This window comes from Caretta caretta, chromosome 2 (genome assembly GCF_965140235.1).
Source record: "Caretta caretta isolate rCarCar2 chromosome 2, rCarCar1.hap1, whole genome shotgun sequence".
Lineage (NCBI taxonomy): Eukaryota > Metazoa > Chordata > Testudines > Cheloniidae > Caretta > Caretta caretta.
In genome coordinates this window covers 42,893,791-42,917,034 of record NC_134207.1, presented here as the reverse complement: position 1 = coordinate 42,917,034, position 23,244 = coordinate 42,893,791, and the positions used below count along the sequence as shown (strand labels likewise).

The 23,244-nt window shown below is 42.8% G+C and overlaps 1 long non-coding RNA gene across 1 annotated transcript in view; it reads left to right on the top strand.

Moving 5' to 3' along the window:
* LOC142070967 (uncharacterized) overlaps nt 1-23,244 on the top strand; it is a 38,497-nt gene that overhangs the window by 14,322 nt on the left and 931 nt on the right. Inside the window, exon 2 of the long non-coding RNA XR_012666913.1 lies at nt 22,621-22,737. This is a non-coding gene — a long non-coding RNA (uncharacterized LOC142070967). The remainder of the gene's footprint in view (nt 1-22,620; nt 22,738-23,244) is intronic.

Here is a 23,244-nt window from a genome sequence, read left to right as displayed (position 1 = left end):
TGTTATTACCCTGATTATGGGAACTGTGCTTGGAACTGTATGTGGCCTTTTGTTATGATGGAGGGATTCACCATCAACTAAGTAGCACTCGCTAGGCAAGGGTCATGGGTTCCAAAACTGTGTGAATAGTGAGAGGCTGGGGACAAGTATTAATACTTGGTGGCATGGGCCCCTTGGTGAGGGCCTTACATGCTAATTGCACTTCCTTCTCTCTCCACTGTGGAATATCAGAGCTAATTTTGATTTCATTAGAAGTCTAGTTATAGGCTGCTGAGCTCATTTTGGGCTGACAGTGCACCAGCACTGGGGCTCCCCTACTACCAGCTGAATTCACCTAAGAGCTGAAATCACTGAGTGTTGTGTTAAGTAGTGGGGGAGCCTGAAGATATATTGTGGAGTAGTTTGCCGGATGGCTGGAGTGCCTTGCGGACTGGCTGGTGAAGCAGTTCGACGCGGAGCAGTTTGTGGATGGCAGGAGCTGCTTGTGGGCCGTGGAGCTGAGTGAAGGAGTTCGTGGGGCAGCTGGCAGAGCGGAGCACAGCTGAGCGAAGGAGTTCGTGGGGTGGCTGGCGGAGCGGAGCGCTGCTATGGAGCTATGGGGCGGTCAGCTTCAGATCATGTAAGGTGCCTCTTACCCCCGTCCCATTTCCACCCAGGTTGGGAGGTAAAGCTCCGCAGATAAACTTTCGAACTCTGGGGCTGCCCTGACCAGGGACAGAGACTTTTGGGGCATTGGACTTTTGGGACTTTGGGTGATTTGGGGTTGCTGGACTCAAGAACCAAAGGGAAAAGGGCATGCCCCAATTTGCTTGGGGTGGGTTTTTTTTTTGCTCATGGGTTGTGTTATGAATCCTGTTGGTGGTGTTTCCCCAACATAATGCCACATTGTTTCTCTCTGTTATTAAAAGGCTTTTGCTACACTCAGACTATGTGCTTGCGAGAGGGGAAGTATTGCCTCTTGGAGGTGCCCAGCGGGCGTGGTATATATTTGTCCCAGGTCACTGGGTGGGGGCTCGAGCCGGTTTGCATTGTGTAATTCGAATGGATCCCCTAGATATTGAACCCGGCCCTTGTTGCTGCCAACTCTGACGGGCAGAAGGGTTACAGTGATAACATACAAAATGGAGATGAAACAATGGAAGAAACCAAAAAGTTTACTATTTGGAGGGACATTCTAAAATCTGGTTGCTTATCTAAACTTATGGAGACTCCCATTACTATAACAAGACTCTCCTTTGCTGTTGTCATCTGTACCCCAAGATTGGCCCTACTCATTTTGCTGGCTAGGGTAAAAAAATTTTTTCCCCCCTCCAAGCAGCCAAGGTGTGTGTGTGTGCGGGAAAGTCTAGCAGCACTTTGCCTCCTGAAAGCTGGCTTCTAGAGCAACTGCCTTGCTTACCCACCCGTAGACCTATCCCTGTTGTGCACTGCTACCCCCAGCTGGTGTGACATTTTGATGGGGCGTCTTTTGATTTTTTTCTCTCTCCCTCTGAGCGTCCTCAAATTCGAATCCTTCTGGGTAGGATCTCTGTTCCTTGTCTTTGGTTATTATTAGTGGTGCAAGTAGAAATCATTTCTTGCCGGTAGGCTGCACTCATGAGAGGGACACAAAAGGGGGGGCACGTAACCTCCCCACGTGACCCCCACATGACTCCTCCCTGCCCCGCGCCCAGCCCCGGCTTCCCCACGCTCTCCCTGTCCCCTCCTCATGATCCACATCCATCCCACGTTACCTGGGGGGGTCGCTCTGTTCTCCTCCCACTGCACCAGAGACTTCTGCTGTACAGACCCCAGGCAGGAGGACTCGGGAGATGCAGCTGTGTGGAAGGGCTGGGCTGGGCTGGGCTGTGGGAGGAAGGGCACAGCCATGCCACAGGAGCTGCTGGCATGGGGCTGCCCAGCGGCCCCATGGTCTGCTCCTTTCCCCACTGTGGTTCCTGGGAGAGTTGTTCAGGGCTGTCCTGGAAACCACAGTGGGGAAAGAAAAGGACTACTAGTGGCACCTTAGAGACTAACCAATTTATTTGAGCATGAGCTTTCGTGAGCTACAGCTCACTTCATTGGATGCATTCAGTGGAAAATACAGTGAGGAGATTTATATACACACAGAACATGAAAAAATGGGTGTTATCATACACAGTAAGGAGAGTGATCACTTAAGATGAGCTATTACCAGCAGGAGAGCGGGGGTCGGGGGGGGGGAGGAAGAAAACCTTTTGTAGTGATAATCAAGGTGGGCCATTTCCAGCAGTTAACAGGAACGTCTGAGGAACAGTGGGGGTTGGGAGGGGGAAATAAACATGGGGAAATAGTTTTACTTTGTGTAATGACCCATCCACTCCCAGTCTCTATTCAAGCCTAAGTTAATTGTATCCAGTTTGCAAATTAATTCCAATTCAGCAGTCTCTCGTTGGAGTCTGTTTTTGAAGGTTTTTTGTTGAAGAATTGCAACTTTTAGGTCTGTAATCAAGTGACCAGAGAGATTGAAGTGTTCTCCGACTGGTTTATGAATGTTATAATTCTTGACATCTGATTTGTGTCCATTTATTCTTTTACGTAGAAACTGTCCAGTTTGACCAATGTATATGGCAGAGGGGCATTGCTGGCACATGATGGCATCTATCACATTGGTAGATGTGCAGGTGAATGAGCCTCTGATAGTGTGGCTGATGTGATTAGGCCCTATGATGGTGTCCCCTGAATAGATATGTGGACACAGTTGGCAACGGGCTTTGCTGCAAGGTTAGGTTCCTGGGTTAGTGGTTCTGTTGTGTGGTGTGTGGTTGCTGGTGAGTATTTGCTTCAGGTTGGGGGGCTGTCTGTAAGCAAGGACTGGCCTGTCTCCCAAGATCTGTGAGATTGATGGGTCGTCCTTCAGGATAGGTTGTAGATCCTTGATGATGCGTTGGAGAGGTTTTAGTTGGGGGCTGAAGGTGATGTCTAGTGGCGTTCTGTTATTTTCTTTGTCGGGCCTGTCCTGTAGTAGGTGACTTCTGGGTACTCTTCTGGCTCTGTCAGTTTGTTTCTTCACTTCAGCAGATGGGTACTGTAGTTGTAAGAATGCTTGATAGAGATCTTGTAGGTGTTTGTCTCTGTCTGAGGCATTGGAGCAAATGCGGTTGTATCGTAGAGCTTGGCTGTAGACAATGGATCGTGTGGTGTGGTCTGGGTGAAAGCTGGAGGCATGTAGGTAGGAATAGCGGTCAGTAGGTTTCCGGTATAGGGTGGTGTTTATGTGACCATCGCTTATTAGCACCGTAGTGTCCAGGAAATGGATCTCTTGTGTGGACTGGTCCAGGCTGAGGTTGATGGTGGGATGGAAATTGTTGAAATCATAGTGGAATTCCTCAAGGGCTTCTTTTCCATGGGTCCAGATAATGAAGATGTCATCAATGTAGCACAAGTAGAGTAGGGTATTAGGGGACGAGAGCTGAGGAAGCGTTGTTCTAAGTCAGCCCTAAAAATGTTGGCATACTGTGGGGCCATGCGGGTACCCATAGCAGTGCTGCTCATTTGAAGGTATACATTATCCCCAAATGTGAAATAGTTATGGGTGAGGACAAAGTCACAAAGTTCAGCCACCAGATTTGCTGTGACATTATCGGGGATACTGTTCCTGACGGCTTGTAGTCCATCTTTGTGTGGAATGTTGGCGTAGAGGGCTTCTACATCCATAGTGGCCAGGATGGTGTTTTCAGGAAGATCACCGATGGATTGTAGTTTCCTCAGGAAGTCAGTGGTGTCTTGAAGATAGCTGGGAGTGCTGGTAGCGGGAGGAGGGAGTCTACATAGCCAGACAATCCTGCTGTCAGGGTGCCAATGCCTGAGATGATGGGGCGTTCAGGATTTCCAGGTTTATGGATCTTGGGTAGCAGATAGAATACCCCAGGTCAGGTTTCCAGGGGTGTGTCTGTGCGGATTTGTTCTTGTGTTTTTTCAGGGAGTTTCTTGAGCAAATGCTGTAGTTTCTTTTGGTAACCCTTAGTGGGATCAGAGGGTAATGGCTTGCAGAAAGTGGTGTTGGAGAGCTGCCGAGCAGCCTCTTGTTCATATTCCAACCTATTCATGATGACAACAGCACCTCCTTTGTCAGCCTTTTTGATTATGATGTCAGAGTTGTTTCTGAGGCTGTGGATGGCATTGTGTTCTGCACGGCTGAGGTTATAAGCAGAACATGGGACCACCAGGCAGCCCCACTCTGGCAGCTCCTCTGGCGCAACTGCTGTACTTCCCCCATCCCCGCCCCCTGCCCTTCCACAGAGCTGTGTCTCCTCTGTCTGTACAGCAGCCCTGCTGGAGGGTGGGGCTGGGGGTGGTACAGAACACCAGCTGCTCCTCCGGTGGCTGTACTGCCTCCAGCCGCATGTCCCTGGCCTTGTCCTCCGGTGGGGCTGCTGTACAGAGAGAGGAGACGCAGCCCCGTGGAAGGGCTGGGAGCAGGCTTCTCCTTCGTCTTTCCACTATGTCACACCGGCTATAAATATCTTACTGGTATGGCATACTGGACCGTACCACTGTACTTGCACTACTGGTTATTATTGTTATTTGTGTTAGAGTAGCACCTAGAGGACCCCAAATGAGCTCCATTACACACACATAGTAAGAGACAGTCACTGCCCTGAAGAGCTTCCACTTCAAACAGACAAGGGATGGGAGAGGAAACTAAAGCACGGAGGGAGGAAGTGACTTTTCCAAGGTCACCCAGCAGGCCAGTAGCGGAACTGGAAAGAGCACCCAAGTCTTCTGAGTGGGTGTTCTCTGGATCACACTGCCTTTCACTGATTAGTGATGTATTCCCTTGCTCTCTCCTATATAGGGGTTCCTCCTTCCTGCTCCCAAAGAGCTTTCCCCCTGCCTCTGCTCCACACAGTGAGGTTGTAATTTCCTCTTTTCTACACTGGGGTTCCCTCTTCCTATTCTTCTCCATTGACTTCCCCCTTCCTCTGCCCCAGGACTGTGAGATCCTCCCCTTCCTCTCCCTATGTGGGGTTACACATTCCTCTCTTTGCTATCTCTTTCCCTTGGTGTCTCCTCGACTAGTGATATAGCACATGGTGAGCCATTATGTCTTTCAAACCAGGCCAACTTTTTATGACTACCAGATTCTGGGGACAAATAATACATTCAGGACTCCTCAGATCCACAATGTGGATCGTACCTGATTTGTCCTCTTAGGGGAAAATCAAGCAACTCCCTCTGCAGTTGTCAAAGCCCCTCAGGCAGTGGACCCAGTGCAGTGATACCGCAGAAGGGAGCGGTCTGTGTTGGGGGGTTCTGTAAGGCGTTCACATCTGCATGTTATGTAGCCCAGCTCTGAAGAGACTCCCTGTTCAGCTGCACACAGGCAGGGGCAGGATGTGGGTGATCTGAGGGAGGTCCGTGGTAAAGCCAGAGAATCTGCCGCAGCATGGATTCTGCAACCCTTCTCACCACATCGGGGCCACATTGAGATGGAATAGCTCCATAGCTGTCCCAGGGGCTTGAAGGGCGGATGTCTCTCATGCCTGTCCCCCAAGTTCCTGGCTAGTTTCTCAAGGTGCATGCTGGGCCAAGGATTTGCCTGTGTCTGGACGGAATAAGAAAGTCCTTCCTTTACATATTTCCCACTGAATAAAAAAAACATTAGTGATATTTCTTTGTTCAGTTTCTTTATGGATGTATTTAAAGGTCCTTCTGAATAATGTTGTAATCCTGCTTTAATGTTTATGGATTTAATTAACTCTGAGATATTTTACTACATTTTTTTCCTTTCTGGCAAAGATCCTTTGTTATAGTTTTAGCAGTTTAGGATAAATAATTCTGGTTATTGCATCAGGTTCCATATGCATTTCCTTCTTTGTCTTCTTTCATTGTGTTTGTTTGAGTCTTTTCTTCAGCATCTGAATCTTGCTCATTGTATATTTTACAAGTAGATTAGCACATGGGTTATGTATAAATGTTGTTTCAAACAAGCTTTTATGTTTAATTAGTTTATAAACATAAAGAGAAATAATGTCTCTGACTGTTCTGTACTTCCTTCAAATCTGTTTGCACTAGTTCATGTACATAACAAAAGAGAATTATTTAATATCCTTAAAAATAAAAGCAATAGTGGGATTATCACTTGTATTTGAAATAACTAGTGAATCCAGCTATCTTTTTCAGACTGATCTGTAATGTAGTTTCCTGAGAGAGAGAGAGAGAGTGAAATCCTGACCCCTCTGAAGTTAATGGCAAAACTCCCATTAACTTCAGTGGCCCAGGATTTCACCCTAAAAATGAAAATCCACCTCATCTCATTAAAAAATATCTTGTTTCTTACTGGAAAACACACGTAAATAGGTTTTGTTCAAACTTTAGCTCATCTCTACCAGCAGGGGACACTGCAGGGTGAGATTATTGTTTTTTAAGGAAAAGGTATGGAACGTAAATTGTATTTGAAACAACCATTTTGCAGGTCTAAAATTTATTTTAATGATCTTCATTGGGGCAATGGATTATCTGTAAATTTAAGATCAAGAGTTGTTTTTAGTGAGATTAATATAGAGACAGATGGATAAAGACATTTTGTGGTGTAAGAATGAAAGAAAATCAAATTCTAATGAAAACAGTTTATCCTCTAATGCTGCAGACAGTACACAACTTCTATTCTTGTTTTTGAAGGATACTCCAGTCTGAACTGAGAAGGCATGGTTTTAGGCCAAGAGACTCTTGATTGTGTTATTATCTGTAGAAAAAAGTTAAAAAGGGAGTCATAATGCTTTATAAGAAGGGAGAATAGACATTAAATTTGCCATCAGTAAAAGCATTATAGAAAGTAACAGAAAGAGAGAGCATATGTATGAGCTATGGTGGAAAGTAAATTGTAATTACAAATATAATTAAAAAAGGCAAATAAGAGAAGGAAATACTATAATTTAAAAGGAGTATGCTGCACATCAAATAAAGAAGCAAAGGAATGCTTGGCTCTCAGTAAATACCCTGGGTAGATGTGGATGTAGGAAATAGCAACAAAATAAAGGGAAGATACAAATGTAACATGATAGATGTAATTTAAATGAGAAGTACAGATCAGAAGTAAAAGTAAAGCATGCATGTGAGGATGAGAAACATAAAAAAGTTAAAGAAAATAAAGCTTTAGGAAAACATTTAAAAATGTTTTAAAAAGCAAATACTCAAGCCCCGACTCAGGAAAGCATCCCTTTTCAGGAGAGCATTTAAGGATATGTTTAAGTCCCATTGATGCTTAAATTCAGCAGGTTCTTAAGTGCTGCCCTGAATCGGGGAATCGGTGAATGATAAGGAGGAAGTGTTTTGACTTCTTTATAAAACCGTATGTTTAACCTTATAGATATTTTGCTTTGTAGGACAAAAAAGGGCCAGAACCTTCCTCATAACTTAATAACACATTCTCTCATAAATCCAATTTAAGAAAAATTCCCAGCATTCCCATGCTGAATACTTAACAGTCTTCTCAAACTTATGCTATAGCAATAAATGTGTTATATGACAATAAAATTAGGGTTATGTTGGCTTGTAACTCTGTGAGCCTCTAGCAAATTTTATAAGGTTTACTGTCCTAGAGTTTGCAATGAACCTGAGCTACAATGTAAAATAACAGAAAACAAAAACAAACAAACAAACAAAAACCCAAACAAACAAAAAACCCAATGAATAACTCATAGTTTTTACTTAGAGCTCCCTAGCTCCTTAAAAAAAGAAAAAAAAAAGCATGGAATTTACATTTTTCTAGATCTAGGATCTTCTCAGTGTTGCCTGTCTCTTTTTAAGGTTGATAAATGTTAGATTAATGACCAATCATTCTGACTGTAGTAAGGTTCTTCCCCCAGAATCAGGCTACATAGAATTCACACTATGGAGTTCAATATCTTATGGGAAGTCTGAGGGTGGATAACAAGGACACTCACACTGAGGGCAAAGTAAAACCTTAGATATCTTTATTAAAATAATAGAGAAAGCTAGAAAAGATCCAAGCCACATAACAAGATAAAGATAATACGGGATCCCTGGTATCATTCTATGCATAAGCTTTTAGAATTGCATACTCAGTACTTAGTTGAGGACCTGGTGGTAAGAGACAAAGGACCAGCCCTGTCTTTGGCATGCAGTGTCCGATGGTCCAAGTTCCCCACCAAGTTGAAGGGTCAAGTAGAAAAGAAGCAGACAGCAAGGGAAGAGTTCCAGGAAATAACTGCCCCGGACCACATGGTAACTGCCCTGTTATAGGACCTGAACACCATCTGCTCATGCTCAGTCTTCCATGCCCATTGCTATGTCCATATTTAGCCTTTTCACCAGGGGCGGCTCTACCAATCTACCAGTCGCCGCTGAATTGCCGCTGCCACAACAGGGGCGGAGCCACTGCTGCATTGCCGCTGTGCCCGGAAGAGCGGCGGAGCTGCCGCCGAATGGCTGCCATGGGACACGGACGGCCGCCCCATTCTGAATGCCCACCCCAAGCACCTGCTTGGAAAGCTGGTGGCTGGAGCTGGCCCTGCTTTTCACCAATATAATACTGAGGTATACTTATTCTATAGGTTAGCGTATTGATATGAGTAACTACCTTTTCAGCACATGATCATGCCATCACCCCTTGCTTAAGTGGATTTGCGGTTATAACTTCCATGTTTCTTGCGGTCGCATTGACTGGAACATTTTAACTCCTACCATTGATCAAACTCTTCTTAGTTCCCAAAATCTAAAGGTAACCTTTGATCTGTGCCAAGGTTATGGCCTACTTAACCACGCTTATGCTAACTTATGCTCCAGCTAATATCTTACAGGATACAGGCCTATACATTTCTTGTGTTACAGCTGAATATGATAAAAGGCAAGCCACTGAATATAATGGGGCAAAGTTGCCATATGGGCTACATTAGAAGATCAGAAGTAATTCTCTCACTGTTGTACAGTATTTGAAAGTTACTAGTTTACAGCAGTCATCATTATACCAACGGAATGGTCAAAGGCTAGAAGAGGGTCCAATAGTATATCTAGACTGATGCTTTTAGAATGTGATAGATCATATGATGATGGACAATGTTGAGCATCAGGTTTCTGGAAGTCTACGCTAGTTGAGGTCCAATTTCTGCAGAATGCATAGTTGTTTTCTACTGTGCAAGCACATCAGGAAAAAAAGTTGATTTCTGTGCAGTTGCATATATGCAAACTCCACTATGACTTGTAAAAGGATCCCTGGCTTCTCAAAACACAATGGTCTGCTTTTATTTTGTGATTGTCCAGCACCTAGCAGAGTGGGGCCCTGATCTTGACGGAGGCCACTTGGCAATACTGTATTATAAATATTAACTAATACATAATAATGGCCTATGTTTCGAAAAGGGACTACTGATTCAGGATGCCTCGATTTTTGGGTGCCCAAATTGAGACACTTTAAAGAGGCCTGGTTTTCAGAGAGTGGATGCTCATGATTTTCTGAAAATCAGGCCCCCTTAAGGTTGGGGACCCAAAAGAACTACTCAGTTTTGAAAATGTAGGCCAATAATTTTAACAGCTTTTTAAAAGAGCAGTCCCTAGTACTAAATGCCTAATTTAGTAATATATGGCTTCCACAGAAATTACAGGGGCTTTCAGAGAGGTTGAATGTGTTTATACTGAATCAAGCCCTTAGCTATGAGAAATGTGGACACAGTGGAAGGGGGCTAAGGAGGAAACAGTTCTTCCAATAATATTAAAAAACGCAACCACCATCATTTAAAAGACTTCTCTCTGAGCAATAGTCTTCTTAAATTCCTCCCATCCCACTCCCCGCCAACATACTGTCTTGTTCTGGCTTTTGTTTATTTCACTCAGCCTGCCAGCCAAACAATAGCTTGCTAGAATTGGTTGGTGTCTGATGGTGACCTGAGATGCCGGCCTCAAGATTTGCCAGGCGGAAAATGACCAGCTTGGTTTTAAAGTGCTGGCTCTGGTTTGTGAGGAGTTGGCAAGGCTTGTTTACCTTTTACTTTTATAGCTTGTTCCAGAGTCCGTGGAGGATACACAGCTGCTTGGCAATGCCACAGCTAATTCCTTGGCTGCAAAGTCTAAAAGAATAGAGCCTCTGATGATGCTGCTGACAGGCAATGTACAAGAATAGTGTACGGTACATATGTACACTGCATACTTTTCTGTACACTGTACATAAATATGCAGGGTTTGTGAGGTGTTTCATTAATCTTTGGCTAAAAAGAAAAGCTAATTTATATAGATAGCGGTATCTCACTGGTCCTGGTCTACACCAATTTTGATTCTATTCCAGTACCCCCTGCCCTGTACCACTGATGCTGTCTGAAGTGAATTAAACCCAAAATCCCTTCAAACCTATTTTGCATTTTTGTAATTACAGATTTCTGGGAAACAGTAAGCTGTTGTTTTGAAGCTTTTTAAATTGATGTTCTGATTCCAAATGACTTAACATTTTTCCTGTTTACATTGCTTATAGTTTAACTGGCCACATTTTGTTTTCTCTGGATTATGTTTTTTTATGGGCTTTCTTTTGTACTTTTGCCTGAGCAAACCAGTGGAAAAAATGTGTACACAGAAAAATTAAGAGGGCATGAATTGGATTGATTGTCATTCCATCCATATCAAGACATAAGAACACGAGAACATAAGAATGGCCATACTGGGTCTCCAGTATCCTGTCTTCTGACAGTGACCAGTGCCAGATGCTTCAGAGGGAATTAACAGAACAGGGCAATTATCAAGTGATCCATCCACTGTCATCCAGGCCCAGCTTTTGGCAGTCAGAGGTTTAGGGACACCCAGAGCATGGAATTGCATCTCTGTCCATCTTGGATAATCCTCCATGAACTTATCTTAATCTTTTTTGAATCCAGTTATACTTTTGGCCTTGACAGCATCCCCTGGCAATGAATTCCATGGGTTGACTGTGTGTTGTGTAAAAAAGTACTTCTTTATGTTTGTTTTAAACCTCCTGTCTACTACTTTCATTGTGTGACCGCTGGTTTGTTGTTATATGAAGGGATAAATAATACTCCTTATTCATTTTCTCCACACCATTCATGATTTCAGAGACTTCTATCATATCCCCACTTAGTCATCTCTTTTCTAAACTGAACAGTCCCAAGTCTTTTTAAATTTTCCTGTTCCATACACATACTCTTTTTTGTTGCCCTTCTCTATATCTTTTCCATTTCTCATGTATCTTTTTTAAGAGGGGGCAACCAGAACTGCACACAGTATTCAAGGAGTGGGCAGACCCCATACTAAACCAGAGCACCCATTGAAATCTGGGAGGTGTGCGGACGCAAGCCTGCCTGCATCTGAAGGCCTCCTACCCCACCCTACGGGGAGGAGCTACTGGACCCAGGGTTCAAAATTAGTCTGCTCAGAGTCAGCAGGATTCAAACCTGCATACCTGCAAACCTGTGTCATTGTTTAAAAAGGGCATTAATAGCCTGGAGGGAGGAGTTACAGGCTGCACAAGGAAGTCAGACTGATGCCAGGGGTAATTGACAGAGTGACTGCAGCTTTGGTAAGGGCACTCTTGGGGAGTGATCCATATTTCCACCCACCTTTGGAGCTGAGAACCCACAAGAGGCACCGAGGAATGGGATGTTGTTCTCTAGCAGATGAAGCAGATACTACTAAAACTCTGACCCTGCCCCAAATGGAGAAGCCACAGCCTGGTGGGCAGCAACCCAGGGGAGAGTGTAATTTGGGGTGGACCAACAAGTACTCTGCATGCTACAATGCCCCTTTAAGGTCCTAGGTTGGGACCCAGTGTAGTGGGAGGGCTTGGGTTCTCGTCGTCTGCTCCCCCTCCCCTTCCTCTCTATCCTGACTAAGGATAGGCTTATATCACAGAGGTCAAGGATTCCGTGACTTTCAGAGATCTCCATGACATTTTCCACTTCAGTCCCAGAACAGTAGGGCCTGAGGGGGCGCGGGTGTTGGGGGCACCTGGAGCCCCAAGCTGCCATGGGTAGTGGCAGGTGCTGGACTCCCTTCCCCTTCTTACACCAGGGCTTGGGCTCTCTTACCCTCCCATGGAGTTCTGGCTTCAGTCTTTCCCCTGCCAGCCCCCCCACCCCACTTTCCACCTACCTTTTATCTTTTTATCAATTACTGATCTATGAGAAGACCTTCCCTCTTGTCTCGTTACTGTTCACTTAGCTTAAAAGCCTTTGCTAAGGGACTTTGTCAAAAGCTTTCCACTGCATCACTCTTGTCCAGATACTTATTTACACCTTCAGAGAATTCTAATAGATTGGTGAGGCATGGTTTCCCTTTACTAAAGCTGTGTTGACTCTTCATAACATATTGTGTCCATCTATGTGTCTGACAATTCTGTTCTTTACTATAGTTTCAACCAATTATCCTGCTACTGAAGTTTTGCTTACCAGCCTGTAATTCCCGGGATTGCCTGTGGAGCCTCTTTAAAAAAAAATCAGTGTTACATGAGCTATCTGCCAGTCATCTGGTACAGAGGCTGATTTAAGTGACAGGTTACATACCACAGTTAGTAGTTCAGCAATTTCATATTTGAGTTCCTTCAGAATTGAATACCAGCTTGTCCTGGTGACTTATTACCATTTAATTTATCAATTTGTTCCAAAACCTCCCCTATTGACAACTCATTCAGGGACAGTTCCTCAGATATATCACCCAGAAAGACTAGCTGAGGTGTGGGAATCTCCCTGACATTCTCTGCAGTGAAGACTGATGCAAATAATTCATTTAGCGTCTCTGCAACAGCCTTGTCTTCATTGAGTGTTCCTTTAGCACCTTGATTGTTCAGTGGCCCCACATATTGTTGGCTAGGCTTCTTATTTAAAGACATTCTGGTAAAGTCCACAACTGAGAACAAAGGATGTAATCTGTTGATTAGCTGAAGAAAGTATTTCTGGCCACTGCTCCTCTTTGGGAATTTGGGAGTCACAGCCTAAGACTGCAAACCTCTTTGACAATAGTTTGAACAGATGCACTCATTTGAAAGAGTGTGAATAGTCATACAGATTTTGCCAGTTCCCCACAATGTTTCCCATTGCCAACTGATAGCCACTGTTTTCTATAGATTGAGTCTAGGTCAGCACTCATACACATACTCAGTCACTGAGCCTGCCCACCCATAGCCATGTACCTCAGTCACTTGCTCAGAGACCAAACCATTCACCATTCGCACTGTGTCAAGCAGGGCTGTGTCATTGCTCCAGAACTCTTCTCCATTTACCTTGCTGTGATCCTGATTCTCATCCATGACCGCCTTCCTGATGGAATCAGGATTGAGGAGTTCCCGATCCATACGATACTCTATATCGCTGATGTCTCCAAACAAAATCTAGGATCATGAGAATTGGTATCGCTGGCTTTCAGTAGGCAGATGACTGCGTCATTCTCGCACACCTGGAGGCCGACCTCCAAAGTACCCTAAATCTTTTTGCGGATGCCTATCACAGCCTGGGTGTCTCTCTCATCATTTGGGAAAAACAAGGTACTCTACTAGCTCACACTTGCACAAACTACTCTTAGTACTCCACAAATCACCATTAGCAGAGAACCCCTGGAAAATGTGGACCATTTTCCATTCCTTGGCAGCCACCTCTCCCAAACAACCAGCATTGACACAGAAATTGAATACAGGATCTGCTGTGCCAGGACATCCTTTGGAAGACTACTCAAACAAGTCTTCAATGATAGGGATCTGCCAACAGGCACCAATATCTTGGCTTACAAGGCAGTTGTCATCCACACCCTTTTCTATAGGTGTGAGACCCGGGTAACCTACAGACGACATCTCAAGCAGTTGGAATGATTCGGTGCTGCCTCTGGAGGATTTTCAGGATCAACTGGGAAGACCGACACACTAACATCAGCATTCTCTCTGCAGCCAACATCAGCAGTATAGAAGCACAGGTCATGAAACACCAACTCTGCTGGGCTGGCCACTGTGTATGTATGCCTGACACTCGCCTCCCGAAGCACATACTCTTCTCTCAGTTAAGTCAGGGAAGAGGGGCTTGTGGAGAGCAGCAGAAGCGCTTCAAAGACATACTGAAAGTACACCTTAAAAAGGGATGCATTAGCCCAACAACCTGGGAGGACGTGGTGTTGAACAGAACACAGCGGCGCCACACTATACACTAAGTCCCAGCTCACTTTGAGGAGAACAGATGTGCCCATGAGACAGAGAAGCAACAAAGGAGGAAAGAAAGGGCACAACAGTCCAGCCAACAACTATGTCTCCTCCAAGATTACACCTGTCACTTCTGTGGGAAAATCTGCAAGGCATGAACTGGGCTCCTCAGCTACTTAAAAACCCACCAATGAACCCCCCTGGCAGACATCATCCTCACATCGAGGGATAGCTGAAGTAGGAGAAGAAAACATCTCGGAACCCATTAGCCATCCCCACACTCACACAAATGCACCTGTTTACTCACTCAGCCACCCTCCCCACACCTGTGCATCCCGTCACTCACTTGGTCCCCTCATCCACGCACTGGTGCACTGAGCACTCATTGATTTTCCCCAGATAAACACCATGCGCTCCTTGACTCATCTCTAACCCTAACTTGACATACACCTGCACATTCACTCATATCCCTTTCACTCAGCAATACATCCACTCACTCAGCCTCCAGGCCCTTTACATCCTCCTATTCGTGCTGTATTGGATCCAGAATTGTAGGTGGTGGTCTGGATTTGTACCCAAAATCCAAGCACCTGAAATGATTAAGAGGTTTTGAGGTGCAAGAGGCTACTTCTGGTGCAGTTTTAGATTTGCCTACTTTTAAGTGTGCTTACAAATGTTTGTGTTATATACCTGTTATGGGAAAATAGGATTCGCCAGGACAGATTACTTCGTTAAAACTGACCTGACTAAGGATAAAACAGTGATTTTAATCATACAGTTGATAATCATCATGATGAATGGTGTTTGTTTTCTAGAGAAAAGATAACAATATATGTAAAGCTGCACCTGCAGCAAGACTGACAGGAAATGTGAATTATAGATTATTGCAGATTTTTTTCTGGGTACATCATGGGTTTACCATTATTTATTACAATTCCTTTAGGATTTAACTGAGGCCTTCAGTAATAAGTGTGCTCGTATGTTCTGGGATACATGCATATAATGGACAGACAATTTTTGAAAAAGAGGAGAAGTATTCTAGGTGGCTAAACTCTGCAGCCACTGGCATCTGAAAGGAGGAAAACTCTTACATCTAGATCTTAGAATTAGTGCGCCAACTTCTAATTTCAGTTATCAGTGTAGTAGTGGAGCTACTCTGGATTTATATTGGTGCAAATGAGATAAGAATATGTCTCGAGACCTAATTCTGCCCTATGTTATACTCCTGTGACTCCCTTTAGAGTCCCTGTTCCAAATTCAACCTAATGTAACCAAACAACAGTACAGTACATGGACCTGTCAGAAAAACATTTAAAACAATGTTTTAAATATGAGTATTAAATACCGTAAGTCAAGTTGCCAGCAGTTGCTGAACACAGCACAGGTGAGAAATGAAGGAAAACGAATAGAACATTGAGGAATAAACAATAGGCGCTGAGCATATGGCATTTCAGAGGTTGCTTTTCCCATTGGTCGCTATGGAAAAACATATCCCATAGGAAAATTAGTGAGTTAAAAAAACATTTCATACCCTAGCACCACTATCCCTGGTGTGCTTTCCATGTTTAATTTAAAATGCGTTCCATGGATTTACAGTACTTTCTTTGATTTGTTGCCAATATTTACTGAAGCAAATTGAAGAGTTCATGCTACACTACAGTAGAAAGAGTGATAAACTGCAAGAATGCTGTACATTTTAAGTATCTATTTTTTTCATAAAAATTCTGATGAGCTTTAGCTCATGGATAATGATTTTGATTAAAAGAAAAGAATAACATGAGCGGAGTGAGCTAATATTACTGCTGGAGCATAACCCAAAGTCAATAACAAGGGTTTCTGACAGTAATTAGGCCGATTCAAATGTGTACAGTACCTGAAAATATATGAACAATGTATTTTCAGTTAATTCACTTCCTGCAATAAAATAGTCTGAGTTTAAGCAGCATATATATATATTTTTTTAAATTGGTAAGTGTTATCAAAAGTTATATTCAAATTGGCCAAATCCCACTTGCAAATATACACGCGCAGCCCAAATAGACTTCAGGACAGAATTTGGCCCGGAGTGGTTTTGTTTTGGCATATTGTTTGCTTTTGCCAAACATTTTTCACTGAGTTTCCAGTGTAGATGTTCTGTAACTTATATAGCTGTTTAATAAGTAAAGCCTTCCAGCATATGCTATTAGAGATGATCCTGAACCAAAACCCTAGATAGTATTAACTCTGAATTTTGGGACATTCAAAATCTAGATTTGGATAGAAATTTTGCTGCTTAGGTGCATCTCTCTACTTGTGAAAGGTGAGATTACGTTTCATATTTATTGTTTAACCTTATAAAAATAATAATCATAGTAATGTTGCATAAGATAAGTAATGTACAAGATAATGGCGTATATTCTGATCCTTTGGAATGACGTTTGTGTATCTTTGATTTGAGTATACAAGCACTATTAAAAATCCAAGGATGCATAAATTATTTAGTTTGCATTACAGTCAGGTAAATACTGTGTAAGAGTATTTTTACAGATTTGTTTTGAATAAAAAAAATGAACTCCAACAGTATTCCCAACCCTTTTAAATAATTTTCTGTTAACGTTCTGATGTTTAATCATTTATTTGCAAGAACATACTTGTGCAAATGTGTGTTTGCACAAAGGTTTATGTCAGAAGTGATTGGGTGCCCGTCTTGAAACTTCTTTGATTTTATTTCTGTACTTAAAAGTTTCACTGATTCAAAGAACAGGTAGAAACAATACAACGTGACTTGGGGAACCAAATATGGCCCATGAATAACATATAACAAACAGCAGAGAAAGAGATGAAGTGAATCATTAAAGAACAATTTAATCAGCTAAACTATGTTCACTTGAAAAGTTATTTAACAATTATTTTCTATGAATAATTTGCCCAGCTCTAGTTCATATACTACAAAAGGAGGTTCGCTTAGAATATACTTTACTGCCAAACCCAGATATGGATATAGGGAAACATTTCCTGAGAACTTAATTAAGGTAGCTGTCACGGGGTATGCACTCCCCGTCCTCCTTTCGGGACGGGGTCGGGTCGTGATACCACTGCTGTTATAGTTGTCTGGCTTCCCTCCTCCCTCCCCCCCCCCCACCCCCGACAGCCTTGGCTTACATTTGTACTGTAGTTCCTGCTCTGCCATCTCCTCTTGGTGGTACCTCCATCCTTATGGCTACAACAAGTGTCCCTTCATTGGCATTGGGTTTTGGTTCTGAATCCCATCAGTGCCTGTGTTGGACTGTTTTGGCACCCCTGTGATGGGGTATTCCTATATGCCAAAAAATACTAAAAAGGTCTGAAGCAAAAGAAACAACCTTGTGCAGCAGTTTCTTATCTGTTTTCATGGCTGATTCCACCTTATTCTGTGGGTGTGCTGGAGAGGAGGACTGATGGTCTCAACTCCCATTTCTCTGCAAATTCCTTGCAATCTTCCAAGGCAAATTGGGGCCCGTTATCAGTGCATACCATGTTTGGAATGCCATGGCCTTCTTTGTGAGATTTCATTCTGCTAATCACTGACTTACTTCTTATATCAGGCAGGGCATTGACCTCCCAAAAGTTTGAATAGTAGCCCACTGCTTTTACTTGAAGGTTAAATAAGTCTGCTTCCACCTTTTCCCATAGTTGGATGAGAAGCACATACGGTAATGGTCTCTCTTTACTGGTGGGTATCACATGAGTAGCAGGTGTCACACCCTACTATGAGGAGTGAATTTATGTATTCATTCCCAGGCAGTAAACACACTCTTGAGCCAGTCTAAAACAGCTGTCAATGCCTGGGTCTGAGGCATGTATTTTTTGCATGTCATCCTTACTTAATGAGGCAGGGACAACAAATCTCTGTCCTTTATAATGTGATTCTGTCCTGTACACTCAGTTCATCTTTAATTTGAAAATATGGTTCTGCTTTTGGCTTTTGTTGTCTGGCCACCCTGCTGGTATCACTCTCTTGACTGCCTGTCATTGGATGTCTTTTTCTGTAGCCTCTTTGCATTCTGTCAGCATCACTGTTGAAACTGGGACATAGTGCAGAATGTTAATGGCTTCTGTGTCCTGATCCCCTCCCCACAGCTCACTGATGCTGGGTATATATGTCTTGCTCAGAGTGTCAGCTCAGAGCAGTAATTATCTGGGTTACTGACCTCTACTTTGTAATGCTGAAGGTGCATCAACATTGCACAGCAATCCCTTTGGAGCACTAAGCAGATGCTTTGCCATGATTGTCTCTAGAGGTTTGTGGTCTGCAAAATTACTGGGTGGCCATAGATGTGCTGATGGAATTGTTCCACTCTAAATACCCCATCCAGAAGCTCTGTTTCTGTTTGAACATAACCCTGTTCAGTATCTGTCAGTGCTCTGTTGACATAAACAATTGGCTGCTCCTGCAAAATAACTACACCCAGTCCTTTCTCTGATGCATCATACTGGTGTGTCAATGGCTGTCCTGCCTGGTAGTACTTCAGAACAGGGGCATCCATTATCATTTGTTTCAGCGTGTCAAATGCTTGCTGTTGGAGATCTGCCCAGTGCCACTCAACATCCTGCTACTGACAGAACTTGGATAGAAAATTTATCATTTGTATGAAGTGCTGCACCCCTTGCACTTTCCCTGGAGCTGGCCTGTCTCTGACTGACATGATGTTGCTTTTAGTCCCTCTACTGTGAGCAGATGTCCAGTGTATGTCCCCTCACACTGTTTGAGCTGCATTTTTGTGGGTTGCATTTTATGTTTTTGTCTCTGCATTGCTGTAGAAAAGCTAGTAGTTTTCTGTCATGTTCTCATTCAACTTCTGTATCACTGCTCTTTTCATTACAATAAGGATATCATGTGCAATTATTTTCACCTCAGGCAGTCTTTCATCCTCTGGTGCTGGGATTATGCCCATTGGCATGGACAGCCATCTGTAGTGACCAAATGGTGTCGGAAAGGTTGTCAGCATGCTGGATTGTTTATCTAGGCTTATGTGCCAAACCATTCCTCACATCACAGACCATAAAGATTCTGGTTTTGGAAAGTTCTAGCAGCATGCCATCAATTGTGGGCAGTGAATAGTGGCAGCTTTTCAATACCTGATTCAGTGGGTTTAGGTCTATGCAGATGCATAATTTGCCTGATGTGTTTTTTTTTATACCACCATGCTGCTTACTCAGGCTGTATTGGTCTCTGCAGGTTCTATGATATCCCTGCTTTGAGGACTTTCAAGCTCCTTGCTTACTGGGCTTTGTAGTGCCACAGGAATGTTCCTTTGTGGTAAGCACACAGGTTCCAATGTCAGGTTTTCTTGCAGGTGCAGCTTTCCTTCAAGGCCCTGGTTTCCTTTGAAAATATCCCTATATGCCTTTAAAATGGTCTCCATTGTCCACAGGATTCCAGCTTTTGCTTCTTGAACTGCAACTATAAAATTCTGAGGCTGCACCTTGAGCAGATCCATGGCTTTTATAGCTGTATTCCCCAAGTGGGATCTGTGGTACTTCCATCCACCCCCACAAACATCAGGTTGTACTCTTATTTTTTAGGTTAGTTTGTACAAGGTCACATTTTCTCATGGGCTGCATTATCTTCTCATTGTACATTATTAGATTGCATCTGAGTCCAGTTTACCCTGAGGAATCACATTCAGGAGGTCCCACTATCCAGTTGATATCACACAGGGTGTTTCTCTATTAACATTGCTGCATGCATGGAGGTTGGTATTGTCCCATGTTGCTTTCCTGTCCCGACGGCCTGAACCTGATATGCTCTTGGATTCAAGGAGAGAGTCAAGATATTATGACCTGTCTCATGTACTTTTCCACTCTTGTACAAACCTGACTTGTGGGGTCTGGGCATTATTTATTTGGTTTTAATGTTTATTTTAAAATGTTTGTAAAGTAGTGAAGATGTATCAGTTATGAGACTGGAGTCAAAGGGCCCATGTTCCTTGGAGGGACTGTTATTGGTGGGACTCCAGAAAAACAGAAACTGTGGGGAGTGTAGGCTTGAAGCAAGGACAGAGCAGAGCAAACGTTTTTTATAAAGTTCCCCTTGTTCAACATAACCTCATTCAGTTTCACTTAGAGCTGTTGATTAATCGCAGTTAACTCATGTGATTAACTAAAAAAAAATCGTGATTAAAAAAATTAATTGCGATTAATCGCAGTTTTAATTGCACTGTTCAACAATAGACTACCAATTGAAATTTATTAAATATTTTTGGAAGTTTTTTCTACATTTTCAAATATATTGATTTCAGTTACAACACAGAATACAAAGTGTATGGTGCTCACTTTATACTGTTTTTGTTTACAAATATTTGCACTGTAAAAATGATAAAAGAAATAGTATTTTTCAATTCACCTCATACAAGTACTGTAGTGCAATCTCTTTATCTTTATCAGTGCAGCTTAGAAATGTAGAATTTTTTTTTGTTATATAACTGCACTCAAAAACAAAACAATATAAAACTTCAGAACCTACAAATCTACTCAGTCCTATTTGTTGTTCAGCCAATCGCCAAGACAAATAAGATTGTTTACATTTACAGGAGATAATGCTACCCACTTCTTATTTACAATGTCACCAGAAAGTGTGAAAAGTTATTCGCTTGGCACTTTTGTAGCTGGCATTGCAAGGTGTTTACATTCCAGATATGCTAAACATTCGTATGCCCCTTCATGCTTCGGCCACCATTCCAGAGGACATGCTTCCATGCTGATGATGCCTGTTACCAAAAAAAAAAAAAAAAAAAATGTGTTAATTAAATTTGTGGCTGAATTCCTTGAGGAAGAATGGTATGTCTCCTGCTCTGTTTTACCCCTGTTCTGCCATATATTTCATGTTATAGCAGTCTCGGTTGATGACCCAGCATGTTGTTAATTTTAAGAACACTTTCACTGCTTATTTGACAAAACACAAAGAAGGTACCAGTGTGAGATTTTTGAAGATAGCTACAGCACTTGACCCAAGATTTAAGAATCTGAAGTGCCTTCCAAAGTCCGATTGGGATGGGGTGTGGAGCATGCTTACAAAAGTCTTAAAAGAGCAACACTCCAATGCAGAAACTACAGACCCGAACGACCAAAAAAGAAAATCAACCTTCTGTTGGTGGCATCTGACTCAGATGAGGAAAATGAACATGAGTTGGTCTGCACTGTTTTGGATCATTATTGAGTAGAACCTGTCTTCTGGAATGGTGGTAGAAACAGGAAGGGACATGAATCTTTAACGCATCTGGCATGTAAGTATCTTGCAACGCCAGCTACAACAGTGCCATACGAAAACCTGTTCTCACTTTCAGGTGACGTAAACAAGAAGCAGGCAGCATTATCTCCTGCATATATAAACAAACTTGTTTGAGCGATTGGCTGAACAAGTAGGACTGAGTGAACTTGTAGGCTCTAAAATTTTACATTGTTTTATTTTTGAATGCAGTTATTTTGTACATAATTCTACCTTTGTAAGTTCAACTTTCATGATACAGATTGTACTACAGTACTTGTATTAGGTGAATTGAAAAATACTATTTCTTTTTTTTAACAGTGCAAATATTTGTAATAAATAAATATAAAGTGAGCACTGTACACTTTGTATTCTGTGCTGTAATTGAAATAAATATATCTGAAAATGTAGAAAATGACCAAAAATATTTAAATAAATGGTATTCTATTGCCATTAATCGTGATTAATTTGTTTAATCACTTGACAGCCCTAATTAAACTCTTTGCAAATGAAACAGGAAATGGAGGGGTTCTGAGCAGAAGGAGGCAGGACAAGAATGGGGGGTGAAGTGGAGGGAGTAGCAGGAGGGAGAGGAGAGAAGTTGGGGGGATGCTGCCCAGTCTTGGGCAGTGAAGTGGTGATAGTGGGGAGTCAGGGAAGCGCTGCCTCTTGAGACAAACAAAATCTGTCACATGTTGTTTCTACTGTGACATTACCATTTGTATGGATGATTGATACTAAGTTTAAAGTTTTTTAACATGCATGTCTGTAACTCATCAACTCTAAAAAATAGTATAAGTTCTATGGACACGTGAATCACGATGCATTAATTAGGTCTGTGGTTCTCAAACTATTTACCATCCACATATCCTTTTATCAAAGGAAATAAACTAGGAGGGGAGAGAGTGAAGGCAGTAATAGGCAATGGTTGGCAATTCCCCTTTCTGAGGGATGAGGAGATGGTAAGTGGAATCCCCATCGGAGCACCCAGGGAGAGATGTGCATTAAAGGTTAACCTTTCAATCTGAAATTATCTCACATACACTGGCAGAGGTGTAGAGGGGAGTGAAAAAGTCAAAGAACAGACTAAAAAACATGATTTGATGGGTATTTTAAGTCTCATGATTTTGGGGGCCAAACTCATGATTTGTGGAATCCTGACTCAGGATCTCTGATCTCTTGAGGGGCTCCAGCTCCTTACTTTTGATCTCTTGAAGTTGGCAATACTGCTTGCAACAGCTCCATAATCTGTGTGTACAGATGGATGAATTGTAATGAATCCATTGCTTTGCAGGACTCCATGGTTGTCATTTATTCCACATGCAGTGGCTTCATGGACTCCCAGGTCATAATTGATGACGGAACACAGGGCCCCTACAACTGGAGCGTTGTTCACTGTAGTTACAGTAAGGTAAACTTGGTAACACTTGGTAAAGCAACCCACATCCTTTCATGTATTTATACCTGCTCCTGGATATAATCTTTTACTTCATACATCTGATGAAGTGGGTTCTAGCCCATGAAAGCTTATGCCCAAATAAATTTTAGTCTCTAAGGTGCCACAAGGACTCCTTGTTTTTTTTACATTAAGGTATGTTTCTTCTGTTGGGCAGCCACTAGAGGGCAACAGGGTCCTGAACACTTGGGCAGGCTACAGATTCCATCAGTGGAAAGCAGTGGCTCCTTAGCATTAGCTAGTATGATACAGCATGCATGTGTACTCAGAGGGGATGAGACTGATTACTAGAGGCTAGATCACCCTGTCTTGTGGGTAGGTAGGAGGAAATCTAGAGGGAGGAAATCTGTGAGGATTTCTCTCATGAAATCTCCCCAAAATTATTCCCTGGGGGAGGGAGAGAAGCGGGGTTTGCCTCCTCCCACCATGGAATTGGCAGCAGTTCCACCTACAAACCCCAAG